The 24,643-nt window shown below is 44.7% G+C and overlaps 1 non-coding gene across 1 annotated transcript; it reads right to left on the reverse strand.

Moving 5' to 3' along the window:
- Positions 1-22,556: 22,556 nt before the first annotated feature.
- Positions 22,557-22,740, reverse strand: LOC142568003 (U2 spliceosomal RNA). The gene has a single exon (XR_012825335.1). It is a non-coding gene; the product is annotated as a U2 spliceosomal RNA (small nuclear RNA).
- Between the last annotated feature and the right edge of the window lie 1,903 nt (positions 22,741-24,643).

Below are 24,643 nucleotides of genomic sequence, written 5' to 3' on the forward strand. Positions count from 1 at the left end.
GGGCAACATTTGATTTCAGTCCACCAAGACAACAGGCCGGTTTCAATATGGGATATTCTAGTATAGTGGATCACCTCCTTGTCATTAATCAGGTAATTGAGAAATCTGCGGAGTCGACCAACCTCTCTGTGTAGGGTGTCCTAGGTAATGTTAGCCAAGCTCGTTAAAGAAAAAAGGCAAATGATAAAAAACACAGTACAAGATACGATTCTAAAACCTTTATTGTTCAGTCGTCAGAGGCCTGACGACCGAATATCATAGGTCCTCAAACGGTATCTTGCATTGAGTTTTTTAAATCATTGTTTTCTTTGAAGACTTTGCCTAACGTCAGCTGAGAGACACGGTATATGACTTTCATAGATTTAAAGAAATGCTTTTGGTTCAGTGGATATATCAGCAGTCACAGAAGCATTGTGTAATGAAAGAGTAAAGGAAGCGTATGTTAATATCCTCGCTAATATCTATAAAGACTCCACAGGTACATTAAGAAAACCGGAAAGATACCGATAAAGAAAGAAGTCAGGCAAGGAGGCAGAATTTATTCAGTGTTATGCACTGCATGCTTATAATAAATATTCAAGCTATTAGACTAACAAGGATTCATGGTGAGAATCAATGGCGAATACCTCGGCAGCCTACGGTTTGCCAGTGACATTGTCCTGTTCAGCAACGTTGAGGATGAATTCCAACAAATGATGGAGGACCTTAGCATAGACAGTTTAAGGGTATACAGGGTTGAATATTGATATGCGGAAGACAAAGATAATGTTCAATAGCCTGACAAGAGAACAAGAATTCATGATTGGCAGCCAGCTTATAGAATGTGTTTAAGATGAAATCTGTACAATAGTACATTTATCTAGGTCAATTGCTCACGCAGGACCCTGATTATAAGAACGAAATTTACACAAAAATAAAGCATGAGTTGGAGAGCATATAGTAGACATTACCAAATCATGACCAGCACCTTACCGCTATCCTTGAAAAGGAAATTATATAATCATTGCATTTTACCGGAATTTACATAAGGGGCAGAAACTTAGCAGTTAACGAAGAAGCTTGAGAAGAAGTTAACGATCCCGCAGCGAGCAATGGAACGAAAAATGTTATTCGTAAAGTTACGAGACAGGAACGCAGCGGTTTGGATCAGAGTGTGAAAGGGTGTACCCGATACTCTATAGTTGACATTAAGGGAAAAATATGGAGCTGGGCAGGTCATTTAATGCGTAGGTCAGGTAACCGTTGCGCTATTAGAGTTACAGAATGCGCAAAAAGGGAATGAAAGCGCCGTCGTGGATGGCAGAGAATTAGCTAGCGCAAGTGACGCCTAATTGTAGATCTCTGCAAGAGGTTTTTGTCCTGCAGTGGACATAAATACAGGAAGATGATGATGACCGTACCGAGGCTCATGGATAAAAACATGTACATTTACTCAAGGTGGAAGTCATTTGTCCCATTTCTAAAGCATTTATTGGGAAGAAAATAGCGTTCTGTTAATATAGTGTTTGTGGATATTCTGTGGTTGACATAGGGGAAAATTTGCTTCGGCTGAAAATTAAAGCGTGCGCGATGCAATTAGGCAATACCACATTTTTAAGACATAGTCGAAGAAATGGTGCGGTTAGACGCTCTGATAAAAATTTGCACCGATCAGGGCTTATCTTGACCCTAAAAAATATTCGTCGTCTATCTTGCGGGCATTTTTATTTTTTCTGCTTGAACGTTGGGCTCGCATTCCTTTCACGTCAAGAATGGCACGCGTGTATCAGAGTGGCATCATGTTCCTGACTGGAAAGTAGCGAGTGCAGCATCTAATAAAGGAAGTGTACGCACGATTGATGGCGATTATTATTGGGCGTCCAGATAGGCCCCAAATAATTAAATTACTTAATTAGATTCAGAGGTTTTACGTGCCTAACCCTTAATCTGATTCTAAGGCACGTCGTAGTGGAAGATTCCGGAATAAGGTTTACCATCCACACTTAAGGTTCTGTAACGTGCACCGAAATGCGCGGTACACAGGCGTTTTTGCATTCGGCCTCCATCGAAAGGCGGCCGCCGTGGTCAGAATCCAACCCGAGACCTCGAGCTCAGCACTGCAACACTAGAGCCACTGGGCTATGCTGCGACGTATAGGTAAACCTTTTTAGAGTGCAATGTATATTCATGATCAGTTAGGTGTTCTTAAAGGGTGGACAATACGTCATGTACTATACTCACGGAATGAAACGCGTCAACTTAGGGCTAAAATGCTCATACTTTGTTTCCACCGTCTCCAGTTCATGTGACATCGGCGTAATTTTGGTTCGCACAGTTAGACAGAGCACGCGTCGCGTCAATATACATTTCAAATACGTTTCAAAACAAATAAGTTTCATATCAGCGTGACACGGCATTATCGAGTAACTGGACATTTGGGGTGTTCTACTTTTAAGTTTCCCTGTCGTGTTTTATTCCGCGAGTGCCGTACTTGACATCGGAAGCTGGTTACTTGTTAAAAATACGCATTATTCTTCGTGCTTTTTGACGTAACAGGCAGTATGAGGCTAAATATTCTAGCCCTTAGACACCTTCCATCTTAGCGTGCTGGCCAAGTAAGCTTGGTTGATTAAGACGTACAATATTACTGTTTCGATTTCAGTCCACCAGACTCTCTGTTCAGCTTATCTGACCAACACGTTACTGTGCATGGCACTGCTCGGTACATCGCGAGCCATCTTCAGAAATCCAGAATGCCATCTTTGTTGCTTTGCAGTATATCAGTGTGCGTTTAGCTCATGTTCAAATAAAATCGTTCTTCTTATATATAGGAAAATGAATAATGAAATAAAACGAAACTCTCTTTATCGTTACACCCGCTACGACTTAAAGTTTCTGCTTGCCACATAAGCCAGGTGTACAAATATAAAGCTCTTCCTTAATGCACTTGATGACGATATGCCTTCTGTGTCGTCCTTATAGCACCCGCGACCTTCTTTTTATTTTTGTTAACGCCCGGGTACCCAGAAAAAATAATATAGTTTTTAACTGAAAGCGTGCAGGCATTCTTCGTAAGAACTGCATATTGAACTTTCTGCATCCTGACACCTCTATCTAGCGTGACCTTTCTCGCTCTACAGCAGATGGTGAGCATCAGCTGCACGTTTTATTATTATTATTATTATTATTATTATTATTATTATTATTATTATTATTATTATTATTATTATTATTATTATTATTATTATTATTATTATTATTATTATTATTATTATCCTTGCAACTATTAGTGTGCCTATTATTTCTTGACTTACCCGCTGTGGCGGCATAGTGGCTTTGGCGTTGCGCTGCCCCCTAAGCCCGACGGCACAGGATCAAATTCCGGTCGCGGCGGGTGCGTTTCGATGGGGGCGAAATGCAAGAACGCCTGTATACGTTTCACTGGGTGCACGTTAAAGAACCCCAGGTAGTTAAAATTAATCCGGAGCCCCCTACTACGGCGTACTTCATAAACATATCGTGAATTTGGCATATAAAACTCCAGAATATACTTTGCATGCGTTAGCATTTTTAGGATATACTTCACGAACTTTCCAGGGGCTAACTATCTATGTGTGTATGTTTGTATCTAACCATTTTCCTGCCTGCCTGGGTCGCTGGTTAGTCCGTGGTCCAATGGTTAGCGAATGGGGCTGCTGTGCTGAGATAACAGGGTTCGAATCCAACCGTCGGACCAAACTGGGTCACTGAGCATGGGGCAATGTGTACATTATTTGTCGCCCTTCTAGGGAACTCTTTCGCGCCGACATGGATCACTGCAGTTGCGGGACTCAGTAGGCACTGCTGCTCGAAGAAACTCTTTGACGCTCACTTGTGCATGTGCCACTCGGCTGGTTTCCCGTAAAAGCCTTTGATACCAACTTGGGGGACTGCACCGGTATTCACCAGTAGGTGTGTGCGGCTCTTCAATGAACGTCTTCGACGCCAACTTGTAAAGTAGGTATGTGCCACTAGGAATGCGCCGCTCTACAAGGACGAAAATGATCTCTTAAGTTACTCCGATGCTCCGAATCGCAACCACGTCGCAATGGTTCCTCAAGGACCGCAAACCGACGCATTAGAAGGCTGCGCCACAAATGCGCTGGGTATGTGCCGCTTTTCACTGAACGCTTAGTTCACGCCAACACTTCAGCGAGCTGCGCCATGAATGCACTGCCACTGGCACTGAATGCACTGCCGAGCTTCAATGAAGTTCTCGCCAACTCGGGTCACTGAGTATGTGCCACTAGGCGTGCGGCAAGGGAAGCAACGATTCTCAGCGTTCGCAAGCACCGGTGCGCCACACTTATCGTCTCGGACGCCATGCGCGAACTTCTAGGCAGTGCCACTGGAATGCGTAGCGTGTGAGAGGAGCCCGGTGAGAAAGGAGCCCGGTTGCACTATGAGGCGGTCGCACGCACAGGCGCGCCATGCATTTCGGAGGCTACACGCAGGCTTCGCCGCGCCGGTGCTAGATGGCGCCGATTGTTCTTGGGGACGTACATAAGAGGAATCCCGCTACGGTACACGCCTCATACATAACTACTTTCGATGGTGGCAATACATTATGCGGCTATTCAATGCTAAACGCATTACCGTGGACAGTCATCGTGAGATGGGTTCCACCGCTTTTTTTTTTACTTTGTGACTTTTTATGTGTGCAGTGGGAGCACTGTCCGAGGAAAACAAAGAGAAGTCTGTTAGAGGTGTAAGCACAGATGTTGTATGGTGTAGCTGCACAGGAAAGTGACGCCGTCCAGTGTATGATAAACCCATACAGGCGCAACCCTGTTAACGATTTTTCAGAATGACGGCCATTGTGATATTTAGCTCGAACACAATAGAAGCGCCTTTCTTATTCTACTGCGGTATGTGCTATAGTGATTTCTGGATGGGGTCCCTTGAATCTCCTAGATTAATGCATAATATTTCCAAAATATTTGTTGTTTGCTTCTTGCAAACAGAGTGACGTGTCCAAGTTAACTGCTAGAAATGTGTCTTCTGTGTTCGTATCAAGCCTGACGGCGGTTGCACCTTTGTGCAAATACTTAATAAGTAGCATCATATGGCGTCCCAAAACTACAAATTGTCATGGGGGCCACCCCACCTGAATGCTATTAACTTGGGAGGAGGTGAGGGGGCTATGCGGTTAAAGCATCTGCATCTCGCTACACAATTTTGCTCATGGGGACTGTATATTCAGAATCGCAGACAACCACCGCTGTCTTAGATACAAATGGTAACACCAACATGGGCTTCGTTGTTAAGGCGAAGGTTTCTTTGTGGACCTCCCCGGGATTTGGCATAGCTGCTCGGCCCTGTCTCGCCGAGTAAATTAAGTGAGTCAGTCTTGGAGACCAGGCCGACTCGAATAGACTCGAAACACTGGGGTACTGTGTAAGCAAGGGTGATGGCTTGGTGGGCCGTTCGTGACACCAGTGCGCGATGTGTGTCCTCGCAAAGATTTTAAAGTTGTTTGCAACGAAGGCTGGTCTTGGAGGCAGTGCAATGAAAGGCGAGGGTGGGCATGTCCCTGACAACGCTGTCGCATAACAGTCACTGAGGTGTAACATGTTGACCTAGTTTCCTTGCCTCTTTCTCGGAGTTTGACATGTTTGTTTCGCCAAGTATAGGACGTAGTGGGGGGGGGGGGGGGGGGGTGCCTCACACAGCACAGGAGCAGATCGAAAAAGCTCGAAAAACAGCCGTGATATTGGTTTTGGAACACGCCGACTGTGTCGAACTCCCCTTTCCACAGAGTTTATCCTTCGTTGAAGCATGTTGGTTGAAGTTGCAGTGTCATCGCATCTTTCCCACTGTGAAGCAAATCTACTGTGCCGCCCCTGGTTAGGGGTGGCTTTTACAAAAGCAAGCCTACCCAGTCCTTATTGGACTGCCAGACGCACTCATACGTGCATGAATTGATTGATTTGCGTTTAACTGCAGAAAGTGGAGAACGTGCCGATTTGTTGCTGTTCTTTTTTCCTATAATGTCAGTTTAAGGATGCTTACGATATATGCTCTATATCCGGCACGCTTTTTGCATATCGCCTCATAATATGTTCCTTTGATCAATGGACAATTTGCTGTTTGTGGAGGAGCGACGACGCTATATTCGCCAACAGTTCCAGTTTCATGCAAATAAATTACTCATTCACTGACCCGCGTAAGTTTGAAGAGGCAGTGAAGCACATATTGTGCTTTTGTCATCCTTATGATGTCGAGCGCGATATTATTTGAACTTGGTTAACCGGCTAGATCGTAGACCAGTTTCAGGTAGAAAGAAGCGTCGCTAGCTTTCAAAACAAAGCACACAGTTAATGATATCGACTGGCCTCAGTGGTTCACTGTAGCGGTGATGGTCGCGCAGCCCCACTTGTTTGCGCTGATAGTGCTTGCCTCCCTCCCTCTCTTTTCTCTCTCTTCCTTTTTTCATGCCTTAATCTCCTCGTGTCCCTGCCCTCTAGCGCTGATATCGCAAAAGTGTTGCCCGTCGGACGTTAATAGCCTCCTGTACTTATTCAGAAAATAGCGTGGGGTAGCGTGGTAAATTAGCGTTAATTTCCACTGTTTTCTTGCTTCCACTACAGAGAGATTTCGTTGTTTCTTTCTTTTCTTTAAATTATGCTCGTAAGACCTTTGTTTCTGTTTTCATCCTGTAAATGTAAGGCTTTTTTTTCCCATTTCCACCGTTGTGTATCCATTCGTCTGGAAGTTTGTGGCTTGTCAAATCGCCTTGGGCAAGTTATTTTTCCCTTTATGATCCCATAGACAACTTTTTACGAACCTGTTTATTAAAATAAGTCATTTCTATGATTATTGGTAGTTTAAGTATCTTCTAGTGGGCGAATATTCGAAGTTTCGAATAGGGGTTAAATGTTACGCACTAACTATTCATATTAGAAAATTAACTGTTCGATATTATCTAAGATCGAAACTAGTCAAATATATCGTAACAACCGACTGTAAAATCTGGTTATTGTTCTCCGTCTGCTAAACAAAGTGTGGCAAATTATCAGAAGTGTAACAACGACAGCTGTTTTCAAAGGAATGCAGAAACGAAATATGCAATTAGGCTTCTTTATTTTGTTTTTTCAGTTTCACAGCGGTAGCCTACGTACATGACAACCTGCTATTTTTGCCTGTCGTCTGTCATTTAGTGTTTTTGGCAATCTAGTGATGTAGTCAGTTTTATCCTTTAAACTACAGCCAGCGTTTTCTTCCAACGAGCCCTTTTACATGGGATAACGACACACAAGTCGTTCAGTACTTTATTATTGTTTTTTCATAACTGTTGATTTTTTTTCGGTAAGCATTTATCATACGGCAACCATTTATTCAGAAGCCATATATATTATTGGATATCTTGCTTGCAATCAGGGTCTAAATATGTGGTGAGGCTATTCGTGCAGCGTTTTTTTATAGCAACTAGTAATCTTGTGTTTAAAACTGATCCTAATAGCCTCTGATAGGGAGCTGTCTTTCTTTCGCTAGTCAGTACAAGTGTGGTACCTAATTATACGAGAATAAATAAGTCTGTTTTAAATATGTGCGTCTGCGTTTGACTATTTCATATTCGATTTTTACTATTCGTATACGATTCTTATTCGAAAACGTCGATATTCGCACGCCTCCTTCGGTATCTACAATTTCTTCCTTCTCAGTGGATTTTCAAACACAACTTCTCCCTTAGCGCAGCCTTGAGCACCTTGACGTTCAACTTCATGCGCAGAGATATTTTCACGAGGGGAATTCGGGATGGATTCATGGCCTTCATGAACACATTCGTACCTGTCAAAGGACAATGAACGCGCTACGGATTGTTCTGCGAATGCACTTGGCACGTGACGGTGAATACCAATGAGATTTTATGTTCCTTTAACAAAATTTCATCCACATACATGGTTTCCTCACTGGAGCGCTGAGTACGACTGGTTCAACGCCATCTTAAATAACAGTTTTGGAACTGAATCTAGAGACTTACCTACTAAAGTGTCAAAAATTATACAATTCACTTTGTAGTGCAATACGAGTTCCCCATTATAGTAAAACCAGCCGGGAGTCATCAACGTGTTGTCAGTTTTACTATAGTGTGCGAAAGAGTGAACATTTTACTATTAAAAATAAATCCCTCTAAACGCGTTTTGGAGCCAACAGAATTGTTTTAGCATTGGAAAACAAGTGGTTAAACCATCGGCAACATTAGGCTTGCGCAAGTAGGGGATGAGTTTTTCGCCTACCAATAAATGTGTGTCCGTAATTCGTTTATTTTCAAGCTGTCTAGTACAGCTTGTTTTACACTTAAGCTGCTTTGAGTAAATTTCTCCAACGACGTAAAAACGGTTTGCAGTCTATATTGGCTTCGTGCTTGCGACTTTGCGTGTTCTCGTTACATGAGTTGCGGGTGTCGAAAAACAAATTAGCAACGTTCAGGCGCTTGCACTTAAGATTCGTCAACGAGGCTCGACGATCTATTTTCCCTGTTTTTAATTAACGCCAAAACGTGCGACCGGTACGAGTTTTTACACAGCGGTCAGTGCCGGCGCACCGCGCACGTCGGAGCAACCGAGCCAACCACACGACAGCCGCCGAACAACCGTTCAAGACAGCAGCTCGGCACTGCTGCTTCTGCCGAGACAGCTACCGCCATCCCGAGGCTGTGGAGCAAACCACTCCGCTCCGAAGAGACGTCGATACGCGGCGCCAGGGTCGTCCATCTGTCTGGCGGGAAAATTCGCCGATTCATAGAGCGCCGGTACATTGAGCTCACTGTCGCTTCGATTCGCCAATGAGTGAAAGATTTTGCCCCCTGTAGTCGGCACGGCAAAAGTGTCTTTAATACTTCCACTTGCAGCGCAGATGAAAGGCTTTTCTTTTTTTTTTTTTGAATAGGCGCGTATATAAGAGTATGGAAGTGAAAAAACTAGTGGTGCGGGTGGTGGTGCGTACGCTTGTGCAAGAGAAACGAGAGATCAAGGCCTTGCGGCGGTGTTTTGCCCGCTGAGACAAGTATATATATATATATATATATATATATATATATATATATATATATATATATATATATATATATATATATATATATATAGCAGTGCGGCTCTTGCGCTGTCCGGTGCGCTCCTGTCGGCCCTTGAAAATCCGAGTGAGGGAGTGTGATTTTCGTGCCGGACCGTACCCACATCCGCAGCAGGTCTCCAAGGTGAACAGCGTCTAGTCGATAGACCAATGTAGGTAAGGGAAGTCGGCAAAACGGATCCGTAACCTTTGGAAAAGGATTGGCTCTGAGGGCTGAGCCGGTCGGGCTGGGGTCCAGAAGCAGGAACGGCACTGCACCGGGACTGGGCGAGGCTCGCCGCCGTAAAAAGCGGTGCGGCCGAGCCCGGACCAGCGTCGGGACCTCCCTGTGGAAAGCCACAGCTGTGCCTTTTCCGTGGGCTTCGCGCCTGAGGTTCTTGCTTCGGCCAGCAGAAAACAGCCAACTCAGAACTGGCACGGACCGGGGGAATCCGATATATATATATATATATATATATATATATATATATATATATGGTCACGCTTTCACCATAGCGGGTTAGCGGCGCAGCAGGCTAGGATGAGAGGCACAACAGAGATGGCGCAAGCTCGTGCCTCAATCCCTTCGCCTTGCCGCCTTCATGTGGTGTCCCGCAGTTTCCAAGTTAGACTCATAGATTTAGTTCATTTATTTAGCAGAAGCCATTGAAACAGAAAAAAAAATGTGACAATCAGTTTGAACCAGTTAAGATAATTGGAAAGAGCAGCGAACCATTGTATAGATCGGCAAATTTGCCGATGCCGCACGCACGGGATTCTCGCAATGTTGTAGTTTTCGGCCCCGTCTTATCGCTGGAGTTCCACAGTCGCGTTCGCCCGAAAGCATTGATACAGACTTGTATGGTCGGGACGCGCGCTTAGTGCAAAGTAGGTGTTTCCAAAGACTCGATAAAGTCGAACCTGACCGTCCGACTGCACGCGAAAAAGCCGCGCGCATGATAAGACCGGGAGGGAGGAGAAGGTGCCAAGCAGGGTTTTTCGTCACAACACTCCTGAAGTGCGATAGCGCTGCGCCCGGCTTCAAAAAGGGCCGCCCTAAAAGCGTAATGGACGCGTCAATTGCTTCCTAATCAGCAGAAGCAAGGGGCTGGTGAAGTGGCTCGTCCGCAGGCTGCGAGCACGTCGGGCGACTGCGCCTGCGTGTCCATTGCAGAGCACGAAACATCGCGCTTCATGCGTCCTTATCGAAGGGAGCGTGATGCTGATAAGCTTGCTCTTCTAGAAACACGGTTGTAGCACTCCAGATTTAATGTACCCGATTGCAGCCTAGCGCTTTCTCTCTTTCTGTGTGGTGTTAACCGAAGTGTCTATTTGATAAACTTCGTGCCACGCACTGGCCATACTCCGGAAGCAAAACAAGCGCCACCGAGTGCTTCTGAATGCCGTCATCGCAAGGCTACACATTGCCTGAGCGTTGGGCGCCGAGAGTCAGAAGACAGCGGATTTCTATGTACAACTGGGTGGTCGCCTCACGGCAGTTCCAACGTGCGCCTGGCGTGATAACTTGATCGCTTTTAAACGTGGTCTGCTTAACAACAATTAGCCCTTTAGAGCAGCATATACAGCGGTAGTACACTTGTTGGCGCTGGCATCGGGTGAGATCCATGCGAGCTGTGAAGCGCAAATGGTTGATCACTTCAAGAGACCTTAGAGAGGCCAACTAAGCAGATAAATGTAACTATTCTTGAAATATCTATTGAGAGTGATATGTTGTTTGTCGTTGCCAGTGGCATTTAATTAATTGGTTAATGAAATTTTACAGGGATGAATAAGTTATTTAATGCATACGCAGTTAAGAACCCTTGAAGACGCTCCGGTTCTTGCATTACTAACATGGTGTATAAGGTGCTGTGAAGTTATAATAGTTTCTCTTTCTTAATTACAGTAAGGCGTCCGTTCAGACTTTCATTATGGCATAAAAGCTGTATTTTCTCTCCCCATGTAGTTATGTACAACGAATAATTATTTTGCACCTTTCTGATCATACTTTATTTGCTGAGGATCAAGTGGAGAGGTTGAACGCATGCTTGCTTCTAGTAGTCCATTTCACTTCTATGTGAAGTGAGGACCTATGAATGATAAAAATTACTGTATAAAAGGCTGATGGACATAGAAAAAATGAAAAAGAAACACGTAGTGGATGACGTAATGTCACACACAAATAAAGTTCGAACGCATGAACACAGTCTGTACTGTGAGGCTCTGCTTGCACGAAACAAGGGTATTCTGCACACGTACAATACATAACGCTGGAGAAAACAACGGTCTGAGTTCCTGAAGAGAGCGTTTAACTCCGAATACCATTAAACTTTACGGGCAATTCTCGACTCTACTGGCTACAAAGCGGACAAGTAATACCCATGTCAGATGTGCTTATCTTATTCACCACAATCGCATCGTGTTGATTCAGCTAGTCCTATTTTATGTACTAAGTGGTTCGTAAAGACGTCACCTAGCTAGCCGAAGTATATAAAATCAAGTTTCTACCACTCTTGGTTAGATAATAAAAACTCTAAATTTTAGTTCAGTGTCCACAGTATACAGGAGAGACCTTTTCGCAGCATCATCAAACCATGTTGCCAAATATCATTCCGTGGAAAACTTAATTGCAGAATAGACGGATAAAACACATGTCGCCGTGTTCGTTGGCCTGTTTTGCCATTTCGCCTTCGTGGTCGTTCAAGGGCAATCCATTGTTACGTGTTGTGCACGAGATGCTGCGCTGTGCACATCTTCCGCAACTACAGCAATATATAGTTTCACTCTATGATGTCCTTGCCAGGTTGTTACACAGGAGCTTTAACGCCGACTTCGAGTCTGAGCAGAGCACGCACTTTTCGGGCGCGTCACTTCCCAATGCAATGGACTCCCTAGCTTCCGGTATGGCATATAGCTCTGCTATATAGTGGATGACGCCGAGCGAGAAAACTTAAGCAGACGCTCTTCACATGTGGCTGCAATGACGATGGCGCATCCTGAACTATCCTGAATTGCCGTACGTAGGGTGAAGGATAAAGAATCCCAGATGGTCAAAATTATTCCCGAGTCCCTCACTACGGCGTGCCTCATAATCAGATCGGGTTTTAACGCATAAAATCCAGAATTTATTTTTCTCGTGAAGTTGACGCAAAATAAACTCGACAGGAACCAAGGAACGAACTGCGCATTTCTTCTTTTTCCATTCTATACCTACATACGCCTGCAAGCCATGCCTGCAAGCGGGTGAATCAATGGTGGCGGCAGATCTCTATAATGTTTGCACCTTAGAAAGCTTGCTTGATATCCAGCCAGCTGAGAATGTAAATGAGATCCGCTGCTTAAAGGTAGCGTTGTCGATATTGGGTGACATTTACGTTGCGTGAGGAGGCGGAAGAAGTGGCGAGATGTTTCTTGTCGTAGCACGCTTATAGATGACCCTCGTGCAACCAGTATACTTAACATCGCCTTCGGTATGCCAAGGCAAACACGAAAACTGTTTGCCATTATCAGGTGCAACTTATCATCTGCCGAATATGTTAATCCTTGCGATATTGGTAGCGAGTACACAAGTGCTGAGCATACTCAAGCCAGACGGAGCATTAGCAAAGTATCTCTTGAGATCCTCCATCGTGTCAGGCCAAGTAGCGCCAAACGTACGACATTGTTCGCTTTCGTCTCCACCGGTTCCAAATGTTTTACGTCAATCTAGTATTACTCCAACAGAATGATGGCTTTTGACAATTTCTAAAGGATGGTTGTCGATGCATCATCTTTTTTTTTTCATGGTATCTATTACCGTAGCTTTCAACCCGACATTCACCAGTTCTGCATAGTCAGAGAATGGAGGGCACAATGGAAGTCACACACAAAAGAGGCAGCGTTCGTACTGTGAGTAGAAACGTTGGCTTCACTTTAAAAGGGTGGTAAGGATAAGCACGTCACCAAAATAGGGTACCAGTGCGGTTGTATATCGAGTCCATCATAAGCATGTTTTAGGTGTAGTGTCATTTAAATAAAATGTACTCCTGTAGGTACCACTCTTTCGGCGTTTCAGTCAATCATTCGCGTTTTCCACAAACTGCGCATTCCCATGAGAAGAAACATATCGAAAGGTGCACTGTTATCAGAGGTTGGCAGCAGGTATCGCACAGTATGAGCGTTAATCTCAAAGTCTTTTTTTAAAGTCCGTTGGAGGACATCCCGAAATAGGATGGCGTCGGTGCCGCTAATAAAACAATGTTCAATTGTCTCTGGTACATCCTAAAGGCGACAATTAACAGAAGAGACAAAGATAGCCTTCTTTGTAGCCATGTTTTTACCGGTATGGTGTCACTATGAAGTTTATAAAAGAATGTTTTGCAGCAAGGGGATAAATACATTTTGCAAACTCGTTTTAGTACATCGCGGCCTGGCCATTTAATGTATAGTGATTGGTAAAATGGAGGCGGAAATAGCATGGACAGTAAATCTTTGTATAACGTTTTACGCAACACAGAGTACAAGTATTCAGCGGAAAACCTAACTGTCAAGAAACGAACCTCTAAGTAAACTTCTTGCATGAACCCCCACAAGCATAAACGCGAATGAAAATTTGAAGAAACAACTAAATCAGGTAACGCAATAACAAGTGCGACTTCCATGTATTACCGAATTATAGGATGCGAAGTATCGCGGAAAAAGAAGAAACGAGACACTATTTGCCGCACATTAAGGTGTGCTAAGCACAGCCCACCTTCACTAACCGGCCTTAATATATTGTCCTGGCTTGTCGCTCTTTGCCCATACCTCGCCCTTGCGCCACTAAACACTACACATTCATTCAAAAATATTGTCTCGCCTCATGGGCTCAAGAGTTGAAGACCATACGAAGTTTGCAAAGATCCGGTGAAAGCGTTGGATGTATAGCCTAGCACAATGAATAACTTGCAATACATAGTAAATTTTTGTTGCCAAGAACTTATTGCAGGCTTCGGCTTTCCCAGAAATAGAAAGTCGTGGAATGAATGTCTGGGCGTAACTTTGCAGGGCCGAAACGCGTTTTTTCCAATAGTGCGCGCTTACTTTATATATGTGTCTAGCGGCACGCCAAGATACTTTGGCGGGACATCAGTCCACTTAACGCCTGCAAACTGTTCTGGTGTATAGCACCATGAGCCAAACGATAAGCCTAAACTTTTCGAGTTCATTCGTGCTCCTGATACGCTGCTAAATTCTTCTATTGTCGACACTACCTTTTCTACACTGGACTTATCCATGCAGAAGACCGCTAGATCATCTGTATAAGCTAAGACTTTTACTTCATTACCCAGTATATTGAAGCCATGGATGCAACTCGACTGAATTGCGCTCAAGCATAGCGGTTCCAGGTAAAGGGTAAAGAATAGTAGTGGGGACATCGGGCATCCTTGTTTTACTGATTAGCAAATATAAACGGGTTCGGAGAGTTGGCCATTAATAACTAAACGAGTAGTACAACTAGAGTAGCAAAGCCTAACGCATTTAACCACGATGGAGGCAACATTTATTGGCATGCTCCACAAGAGAAAATAAATAGGGGTGACTCACACGATCAGAAGCTTTAGCAAGGTCTACCTGGAGCATTGCAAGCTCCTCAGTGGAACCATAACAGTATTGATGAAGTGTACCGGCGATATGTATGTTGGTATGAATGTATCGGCCCCTAATTCCACAGGTATGATGGGAACCAATTAGAATAGACATCGCAAATTGCACTCTATTAGATAAAACTTTTGCAAAAATTTTTTAATCCACGTTTGGAAATGTGATTGGTCGGTAGGTTTCAACAGAACGCAGTTTCCTTTTATCTGAACTTTTGAGAATTAAAAATGTGTGGGTTTTGCAAAAAGATTGTGGAAGGGTGTCCACCTCTAAACTTCTAATAAAAATGTCCAATTATATGGGACTGAAAATTGAGGTCAGAACTTTGTCAAATTCACTTGAAAGGCCATGGGTGCCGGGTGTTTTCGACAAAGGCAGCTGATCAATAGCTAGCTCAATTTCTTGGATCGTAAGGCTACCACTGATGAATGCATAGTCATCATCCTGTAACGGTTTTACAAGAGATACAAAACTCTCTAAAACTTCTGCATCGTGATCGTCCGAAGGGGCACTAAACAACCCAGTGTAGTAAATTTCGAACTAAGAAATTATGTCATTCATATTTGTTAGAAGACTACCTTCGGAGTATATTTCAGATGCTTTCAACGCTTTATGGAATAGTAAAAAACAATACCGCTGACATTTCAGTGGAGAGGCTCATGCCAGGCTCAAAAAGAAAATTGGTGACGTTAGCTTCGGTAGAAGATGCCGAAGTCCAAATGCAGATATCATCTACATATATCGAGCACTGTATATCTAGCGGAACATGTTGTGGTAACAATGACATTACTGCATAAAACAATGCAGGGCTGAGGACGCCTCATTGATGTGCTCACTATGATTAAAGTATGGGCAAAGTTCTTCCATCATTCGTTTCCACAAATAGCTTTATCTCCTTGTGAAAATTGCCTATAAAGCGTAGAGTTCTTGCTCGAATACCAAAAGTCATAAGTTCCTCGAAAATATGAATATAACTAACCATGTTATATATGCAGCTTCATATCTAGCTGAAATTTCTCTTAAACCTTTAGTACTCTAGACCGGTCAGATCTACTTACGTTGTCCGCTACGTCCGCTTCTACAAAATTCCGAAAAGTTGGGGGGTAACAAACTGGCTTTTTCACTCCACCATTGCATATATGTTATTTGATAATATTTCATTAATCTTTAAACTGGGGGGGGGGGGGCTTTGTGAGCACTATTGGTCGGAAGGATTCGAAAGCCATGGGACTTACACCTGGCTTTAGCACAGGGACAACTTTTGATATTTTCAATGCTGTTGCTGTCTATTCGCTTCTGACTTCTGCTGCAGACGTTGTGATTGCCTAATAAACGTTTTGTGTTTCGAGGACCAAAGTTGGCTAGGGCCGAATATGCCAGTCTATCGGGGCCTGGGGTTGTTCCTTTCTTGGCAGCGTTAAAGCACTTGTGAGACATCCTAATACAATATGTAGGCCCAAATCAGGTGTCTCTGATTGCAGTCCACCTTTAGTAACAATTTCAGGCAGTCGTTGTCCATGGAACCTGATATGCCTCTCTCCTGGCATCTGAGCTTCGTCAAGCAAGGTGTATACAAAATTTCTCTGAGTACTGTAACTTCACCTTATTCACTTGAACGACAAGGATTTAAGTGACTTACAAGTTAACGAATGACTCGCAGGATCTACCAGGTCTTCGTAGGTGACCTAAATGGTGCTAGTGAACGGCACAGCTCTCCCATTGCTTGAATGTGACCCCCTGTACCTACCTCTCCATTTCGGAGAATACTTCGTGTGCTTCAGTGTAGTCATCCACTAGACCGGACCTGCAGTGTACTTCCACTGCGCCCGTCACCTAATCGCACGAAGGTGTTCGCACTTAGCATCCACACCTCTATATCTGTCTAGTAGCTAGTGTAACAGTAAAGGTCCCTTTAGGCAGATTACTTCCTAGGGCTGATGTGCAATCGCCTTCGCCGAATGAACTACCTAAACGTTCCTTGTTTAGGTGACGAAAAGCAGCTCTATTTACTATTAATCGGATTTCTGAGAGCTGACGTGAGATCACCCGAGTCATGCGCTCTACCTAAACGTTGCTTGTTAAAGTATCGAAAATAAGCCCAATTTACAATGCTTTCTGGGAGTTGCAGTGGCTTGTATGTAAGTGATGGCAGATAAACAAAGATGACATAATGGCGACTCCATCTGGTGTCTACATCTGCTGTCCAGTCCGTATTAGATGCCAAATCGGATGAGCGAAACGTAAGGTGCAGCACGGTCGAGTATGTACAACCATAAAAAAAAAAAATCGGGGATGCGTCATTTCCTTGATTCTCGCAGTGCGTTTCCCTTTTCTCACGCTACTATACCATAGTGCATTGTGAGCGCTAAATAGCCACATACAATGGGAGAGTATCCGTTGGCCCGGCACATGTCTGTAAGATCTGAAGAAAAAATCACTGACGGTTAAGATACTGCCTAATGCGAAATTTGAGCGCAGCTCTATACGTGGTTTGATTTCGCGATATATTGGCTGGCGCGGACAATCTTTCGTGCGACATATCGCAAACGGAGTGAAGTGTGGCGCGACTGTCTCGCTAATCTGGAGATCGCGAGAGGCAGCGCGTCGGTGACGTGTGGACGTGATTTACCGCATCCGCCAGAGACAGACCTCCCAAACGACGCGCGCTACTCTGCCGCCATCTTGCAGCATCGTCGCCGCACTACGCTTTTCTTCTCACGCTTTCGCCATGCCATCCTCCTCCGCTATCCTCCTCACGTCTTTCATCCCACGCTGCGTTCCAGTTCGCTCTTTCATCCTTCGCTGTGCTCGTTCACTCGGTTTCACCGACGCCGACGCTTACTGCAGGAACGGGCACCTAAGAGCTGCGCTATAAAAATTCTGACCTGTGGGCCGTTGTAAATGCGCGCTAACTACTGCATACTAAAAACATTTGTACATCGCCCCTGCGGAGATCTGTCGAACTTCACCGCAATGCGTCAGCATAACTCAATGGGCAGCATTTAAAAAAAATTATTTCGAAAAGCCGCCCCAATTTTAACAAATTTTGGTTTGCAACGTCAGGAGGCTACGTCCTTCTAATAACATGTGTATTTAGGGCACTTATTCATGTTTTGTAGCAGTATTTTAAGCCTGACCACAATTTGCTACAACGCAGTAAAAACATTACGACTAAGTTCCGTAAGTACACATGTTGATAAAAGGGTGTAATCTCTCGACGTTGCTAACTGAAAGTCGTTGAAATCAGGGTGGCCTTCTCAAATATCATTTTTTTGAAAATGCTGCCCATTAAGTTATGCCAGTGCACTGTGGTGAAGTTTGACAGATAGCCGAAGGGGCAATGTCCAAAATTCCTGGACATGTTATTGTCATCGTCACGAATGCAGCTTATAGCGCACAAACTCTCTAGAAGTCTAATAAAGCTTGTTGTCGGGCCAGTTGGTGCTTATATGACATGGTATAGCCGGCACGAAGAGAGCGGCTGAGGGCAAGAATGCGGACCAGGGCAAAATGCGGACCCAGGCAAAAATAAAGACAGACACGATTTATTCGTGCCTCTTTTTTTATTTTGTTCACTGTCCACTTTCTTCACGTTATATATACCACGGCACCTATAGAAGTGCTTGGCGACGCAGCTACTAATGTCCGTGGATTATCTTTGCGCACATATATCAGTCTACTGAGTCCATGTGGGCGCGCCTACATATCGTACCGTAGTTCGCCAAGCAAAAACTATCACATCGAGCTTCAGATAGGCACAGCACAAGGAAATTGTACTGTGCGATGAAATCCCGAGCATCTCTCCTTTCGCCGCTTAGGCCACTGCAGTTACGTTGTAGTATAGCCATTAAGTAGCCAACCGGACACTTAATCGGGTTAACCCCTCTGCCTTTCACCTCTTGTTTCCTCGCTCTAGCTCTTGTAGCATAGTTGTTTTCTTTGTAAACGTTGTCCCTTATGCCGAATATCGAAAGAGGAAGGCGATTCGCTTTGTTATGGGTTCCATTTCAATTGATTAAGGCTTGCGTTGGGGCTAGTTGGAATTGCCTGGTTGAGAAACAACGCTGCAAAGCTTTAGGAGACACACAAAAGGAACACGAACATCAACAAGAAAGCACTGCTCTTCGTAAAAGCAAGCAATGCTTTTACTTCTGCTAGGGGATTCACCTGCAGCATCTATAATTGAAGAATGAAAATGAAATTATGGGATTTAACGTGCCAAAACCACTTCCTGATTATGAGGCACGCCGTAGTGGAGGACTCCGGAAATTTCGACCACCTGGGGTTCTTTAACGTGCACCTAAATATAAGTACACGGGCGTTTTCGCCCCCATCGGAATGCGGCCGCCGTGGCCGGGATTCGATCCTGCGACCTCGTGCTCAGCAGCCCAACACCATAGCCACTGATCAACCACGGCGGGTATCTATAATTGCGTTTAAAGCAGTAAAAACTTTCTGAAGAGAATAGTACTAAAACTCCTCAATGGAGTGGTATCCATTGTTCTTTATCAACACGTCATTGAGCAGTATTTCCTCACTACTGCACTAGATGTTGTGGGCTCTGGTGTTCTTTCTATTAGTTTCTTTGGTGTTTTCTGTGCTTTGTTAAATACTGTTCGAGAAAGTCTTCTATTTCCCTTTAGTCTTAGATCTTCTAGAGTGTTTAGAAATGAAGAGTAAGATGCATGGCTCATTTACAACCAGGCGTTACCGTTTGTGATCTTGTGATTACCATGAACCCAAAGCTTATGATGCCTTTCAATGTGCACCGGTTGGCGCGGTCGCGTTTAATCACGTGGTGACGCTTCAATTGCTTGCCTGTGCCGGCCTCCTCTGCCTCTCTTTGTTATGCCTGCGCACGATGACTGTATGGCGCAGCAAGTCGTTGTTCCGGTGGCTGTCGTCGGCAATGACTGTGAATTACACGAAGCTTTGATGAAAGCTTTAGAAGATGTCGCATATCTATTTTTTGAGCTCATTATGCCTTGTCCAAATGGTGCAAGCACCGCTGTATGGTGCGCCCTCGGCTAGAAACTTTCCAAGACACGGTAGTGAGTACTTTCCACCCTTTAAATAAATCAGGGTCACTGTCTTTTGCTTCTAGTTTTTTTACTCTCTTTTGTTTTGTAAATCAATTTAAAGGCATCGCTTTTCATGTTATTGGCTGAGTAATGTTTGTTGGCGCGATGTCATCTGATTACTTATCTTCTACCTAATTGCTCGCGAGTGTGTCCAGTTGCGGCATATTTATTTTTGCAGCGCTCAGTTCTAAGAACGTACATGTTTTGAAGTTTTGTAGTAGCGCGTGCAAAGCAGGTAATACTCTTCGTCACTCGTTTACGTCGTGACTCGTAGCGAAAAAACGTTCAGCTTTAGGCATTGGTGCGTAACCGATCTAAAGTGCCCTTGGCCGGCGAACACACTCTTGAGTGCGTTAATTTCTAATACGTAAGCAAGTCAGTGTGCGTGAGTTCGAGGTCATGTAAGTGTGGACATCACTGGATACTCGAGAACGGAATATTTGCGAGCGTGAACGAGTGGACACAGTATGTTTACTCAGCTGGCTGGGAACTATAGTCTTCTTCGAACATTATCTTTTACCAAAAATAATTGCAAAAATGTTCCGCTATACCCCAAAATCTAGGTTTGACCAAAATAGTGATTCGTCATATTATCCCGGGGTTGTGGCGTCGAGGAATCTAGACTAAAGACACATAACAATACAGAAGCTGCAGTCAATCAAGGCTAGGGAAACGTCAATTACGAGTGGTCCCGTGGTACGTCATTTTTCTATTCTTCTCCATTGTCATCAGAAAACAATCAGAGCCCGGGAGTTTCAGTGCAAATATCCGTATGAGAATTAATTCCATAGCTGTCAGTTCGCTAACCAGGAAGCAGGCTTGGTCCCGTAGTACGAGTACAGCACATTTATCAGATTAGGTTTAGCACATTCAATTAACACCATTTAGGCTTGTAAAGCGGATTTGAACTAATAGGGTGGCTACCTAGAAACGTTCTCTGCGCGGCAATGTGTTTTCCTTTCATTTCTTATTTTCGCGTCACTAAGTCACTATTCCGCACCTGTGTTTCAGTTATGCATGGTTACGCGTATTTGATGGAGCCAATTTTAACAGCACATCAGCTCCCGAAGTGACAAATACTTTTACCAGGGGCCGTGAGGAAGTGGCCCTGTGTATGTGCATAAATGAATTCACATTGCACTTTGGTTTCAGGCAGGAAATCAAATATAATTCTGGAATTTCACGTCCCAACAAACGGCCAATGAGATACGTCGTAGTGGATGTCTCCGTATCCATAAAAAAAAAAAAAGAAAACCTCGTGATTTCTAATATGCACCTAAATTTAAGTACCGAAGCACTTTTGCATTCTACCCGTATAGGAAAGGGGCCGCCGAAACCGGAAAGCGAGCCATCGCCGAGGCACTGCGGCGCTTCTTGAGGCAAGAAATGGCTGAGCGCACCGGAAGCGCCATGTCGTTTGGCGAGGAGGAAAGGGCGCGTGGCGAGCCTTTCCACCTCTCTGGCTTGTACGATTCGGCACGGCGTTGCCTTTAATGTATCGCTGTGACGCGCTGCTGAACAATTTCGAGACATTTTAGATCGTACTTTCTGAAATTTACGCAATGTCCGTTCATATAAGGTTGTCAGGGAAGCCTTTCCGTGCATCGGTAACTACAGTACGCGGATATATCTCTTGGGGCCGCAAACATGCGACGCGCATTATCAGCCGCGGTGTGTGTATGTGTTGTGAACTATTTTGCGTATATCGGTTTTAATTCAACCAAGAGAACCGGCGTCTTTGTATTACCAGCATGGAATGGTAAATCTGCTCATCGCTTGGCATAGGGGCCAAAACATAAGAGCGCATGCTCGTGTGGCCAACCTAAGGCAACCACGAAACATCTAAGCGGCAGGCGCTATCAAATATTTGTGATACACCGCCGTCCTTCTGACGCATTTCAAGTCTAGTAGGCTTGAAATCACTATATGTCTGCGCTAGCCTCCTGCATGAGGCCGATGGCGCTGCTCAATACAATGATCACGTGAACCAGCATGATACATAGATAAGCTATGTGCTTAGGCATTGCCTTTTTGCCCTGTAAAGCCATAATATCCGAGATGGATCGCATAAAAAGAATGTGATGGTTATTTATGAGGACAAAATCTCCGTAATACGTGTGAGTGGGTCGTAGAGAACGGAACGAACACAACCGAAAAAAAAATCGGTTATCATTCTCTTCATAAACTATCATCCTATCATCAACTGCGATGCTTTTCATTCGAGGAACCCGCATGGGTTTCCTTTGTAGAAATTACTACGATAGGGTGGATGTCTCATTTTCCCTTAATTAATTACTTCTCTCCACCTTGCGGGTTTCCGCAGAACTATTACGTCAAACTCATGCCTATTCTTCGAGTTCCTGACAAATTCGACTTAGCCTGCTATCTGCTAGCGGCCTAGTTTGCTCAGATATAAAGGAAAAAAAGCCTGGTTGGCTCAAATGGTAGAGTGACTGCCCCGGGATGGCGGTGGTCGCGGGTTCGAGTCCCGGAACAGGACGAATCTTTCTTCAACTGCGAGGCTTTTCATTCGAGGAACCCGCATGGGTTTCCTTTGTAGCAGTTGCTACGATAGGATGGATGTCTCATTTTCCCTTAATTAACAATGATATTGGATGTTTAGCCACATAAATAGTACACTGCCAGATCATATTTTAGCTAAATAAAAGTAGACGTTGATACCACCAAACAACATTGCCTTTCTATATCGAAGCTGTATATGGCCAGGTTCTGGGAAAAAATTGCGTTGCGTCTATCGAGCCACGTCGATCAAGAATTCCTCCCCATATGTGGGCCGATCCCGAAGACAGCGCAATACTGCGGGCCGACCCGCGGTGGAGGTGAAATAGGCACTCCGCAAACTTGCAAAAATAAGTTAAATATCTTATGTCCAAATAAAACCCGTATCAGATATTAAACTGAAAACAACAGATACTACACTTTGACCCACGTCGGCCATGGCTACGTTCGCACCGCCCTCTCTTTGTCAGCGTTCCAAGCGCTCGCGTATCTTCTTTCCTTTCCTTCCACTCTCCCGTGGTGGCGGTCCCGTAAGCGTGCTGCACGCCAGAAGCGCAAGGCGGAAAGAAATGCGAACCGCCCATGCGGCCCCGATCCCGCAAGCTTGGAACGTTTCACCGGAGCAACAGCAAGGATTCAGAGGGAGTTGGTGGGGAATCCATTTTGTGTAGCCTGTGTTGTGTGTGACCGTTTGTGATTTCTTTACTGAGCTCACAACCATTACTGCACTGCGGGACGTCGACTAACGCATGATCGCCTTGGCTACGGTGAAGTAGTGTGTGCCCTCGGAGTGGGGTGAGGTACGTGTCTGTTCAACGTGCCGGAATCCGTTAATAAAAGTGTCGTGCCGCGTTTTAGCAACAATACATGGGTATGTATACCCCCCGGTGCCTCAGCATCTTCCGAGGCTCAACATCGTGGAGGAGCGACTAGTCGCGCCTCGCCTTCTATTTATGTGCATACGATGTTCGACGCACGACAATGGACAGTTCGCCATTAAGGGGCCCACATACACAGCTTCGCTGGTAATCCACCTTCACACAGTGGAATGGCACAGAATTTTTTTATTATGAACCAGGCTCTCAGAGCAACTTGAGTATCTGCGTGTGTGCCCACGTCCATGCACGCACGAAACCAGGGTAACTTTGGCGATGGTTGCGCTTGCTCTCACATGTAATGAAATAAATAAATAGGTAAAGATAAAACGCGGTTACTGCTGCTGAAAATGCTAGCATGCTAGCCGCGTACGAGAGAGAGAGAGAGAGAGAAGTCATAAGGGAAATGCAGGGAGGTTGACCAGGCTGAGCTCAGTAGGCTACCCTGCACTGGGGAACGGGGAAAGAGAATGAAAGAGGAGAAGGAAGAAAGAAGTTCACAGTTTCCACCGTTAAACACGCAAACGTTCATCGCTGAGCCACTCACAGGCGGTCATACAGCAGGAGCATTTCAAGAAACGCCCCAGCGCCTTTGTGGCATTGCACATAGCAGACGCACGAGTACACAGGCCCAAGATCTTCTCCTCTGTGAGAGGACGCTCATCTAAGTGCTCGAAAGGTGTACGAAGGGCACTCCTCTCATCTTCACATGTACGGCAGTCACACAGGATATGTTTGGTCGTTTCTTCGACACCACATGTGCTGCAATTTGGACTCTCGGCCATTTCAATTAGGGAATGAATAGGTGTTTGTGAAAGAAACTCCTACTCGCAGGCTGCATAGTAACGTTTCTTTCCGTCGGTTATAACCACGTATAAGTTGCAATCTCATATGCGGGTCCATGCCATATATAGGCGCCGGTTGGTGAACTCCGATGTGCTCCGTTTCCTTGGAGTAATAATATGGGCAAGACCGCTGAGGTACCGCGTTGGATACGTTGTTGACAATGGTATCGAGGCGCTATCACCTTCACCATATGTCTCAATGGTAGCTTTGTCGGCAATTTCATTGCCAATGGTGTTGCAGTGCCCAGGTATACATTGTATTTCAGTGGCTATATATAGCCACTGAAATACAATGTCGTGACCTCTATCGAAATATCTGCTACCAAATGTTCATGTGGGCTGCGGTGCAGAGCTGATAATTGAGTGATTGCAGGGTTGTTTTTGAGTCACAGAATATATCCCAGTGATTTGGTAACCGTTGCTGTTCCTATATAGCACTGCACTACGGAGAGCGAAAAGTTCGGAGCCTGTCGATGTTGTGACGTGGCTGATCTTGAACTTGTTGCAGATTGACACCGACGGAATGACTATACCGCACCAGTAGGGCTGGTTAAAGTCGAAGAGCGATCTGTATAAATGTGAACTCGATTCGAGTATGAATCGTGCAGTAGATGTAGAACGGCTTGATTCA

The sequence above is a fragment of the Dermacentor variabilis genome, chromosome 1 (genome assembly GCF_050947875.1).
Source record: "Dermacentor variabilis isolate Ectoservices chromosome 1, ASM5094787v1, whole genome shotgun sequence".
NCBI lineage: Eukaryota > Metazoa > Arthropoda > Arachnida > Ixodida > Ixodidae > Dermacentor > Dermacentor variabilis.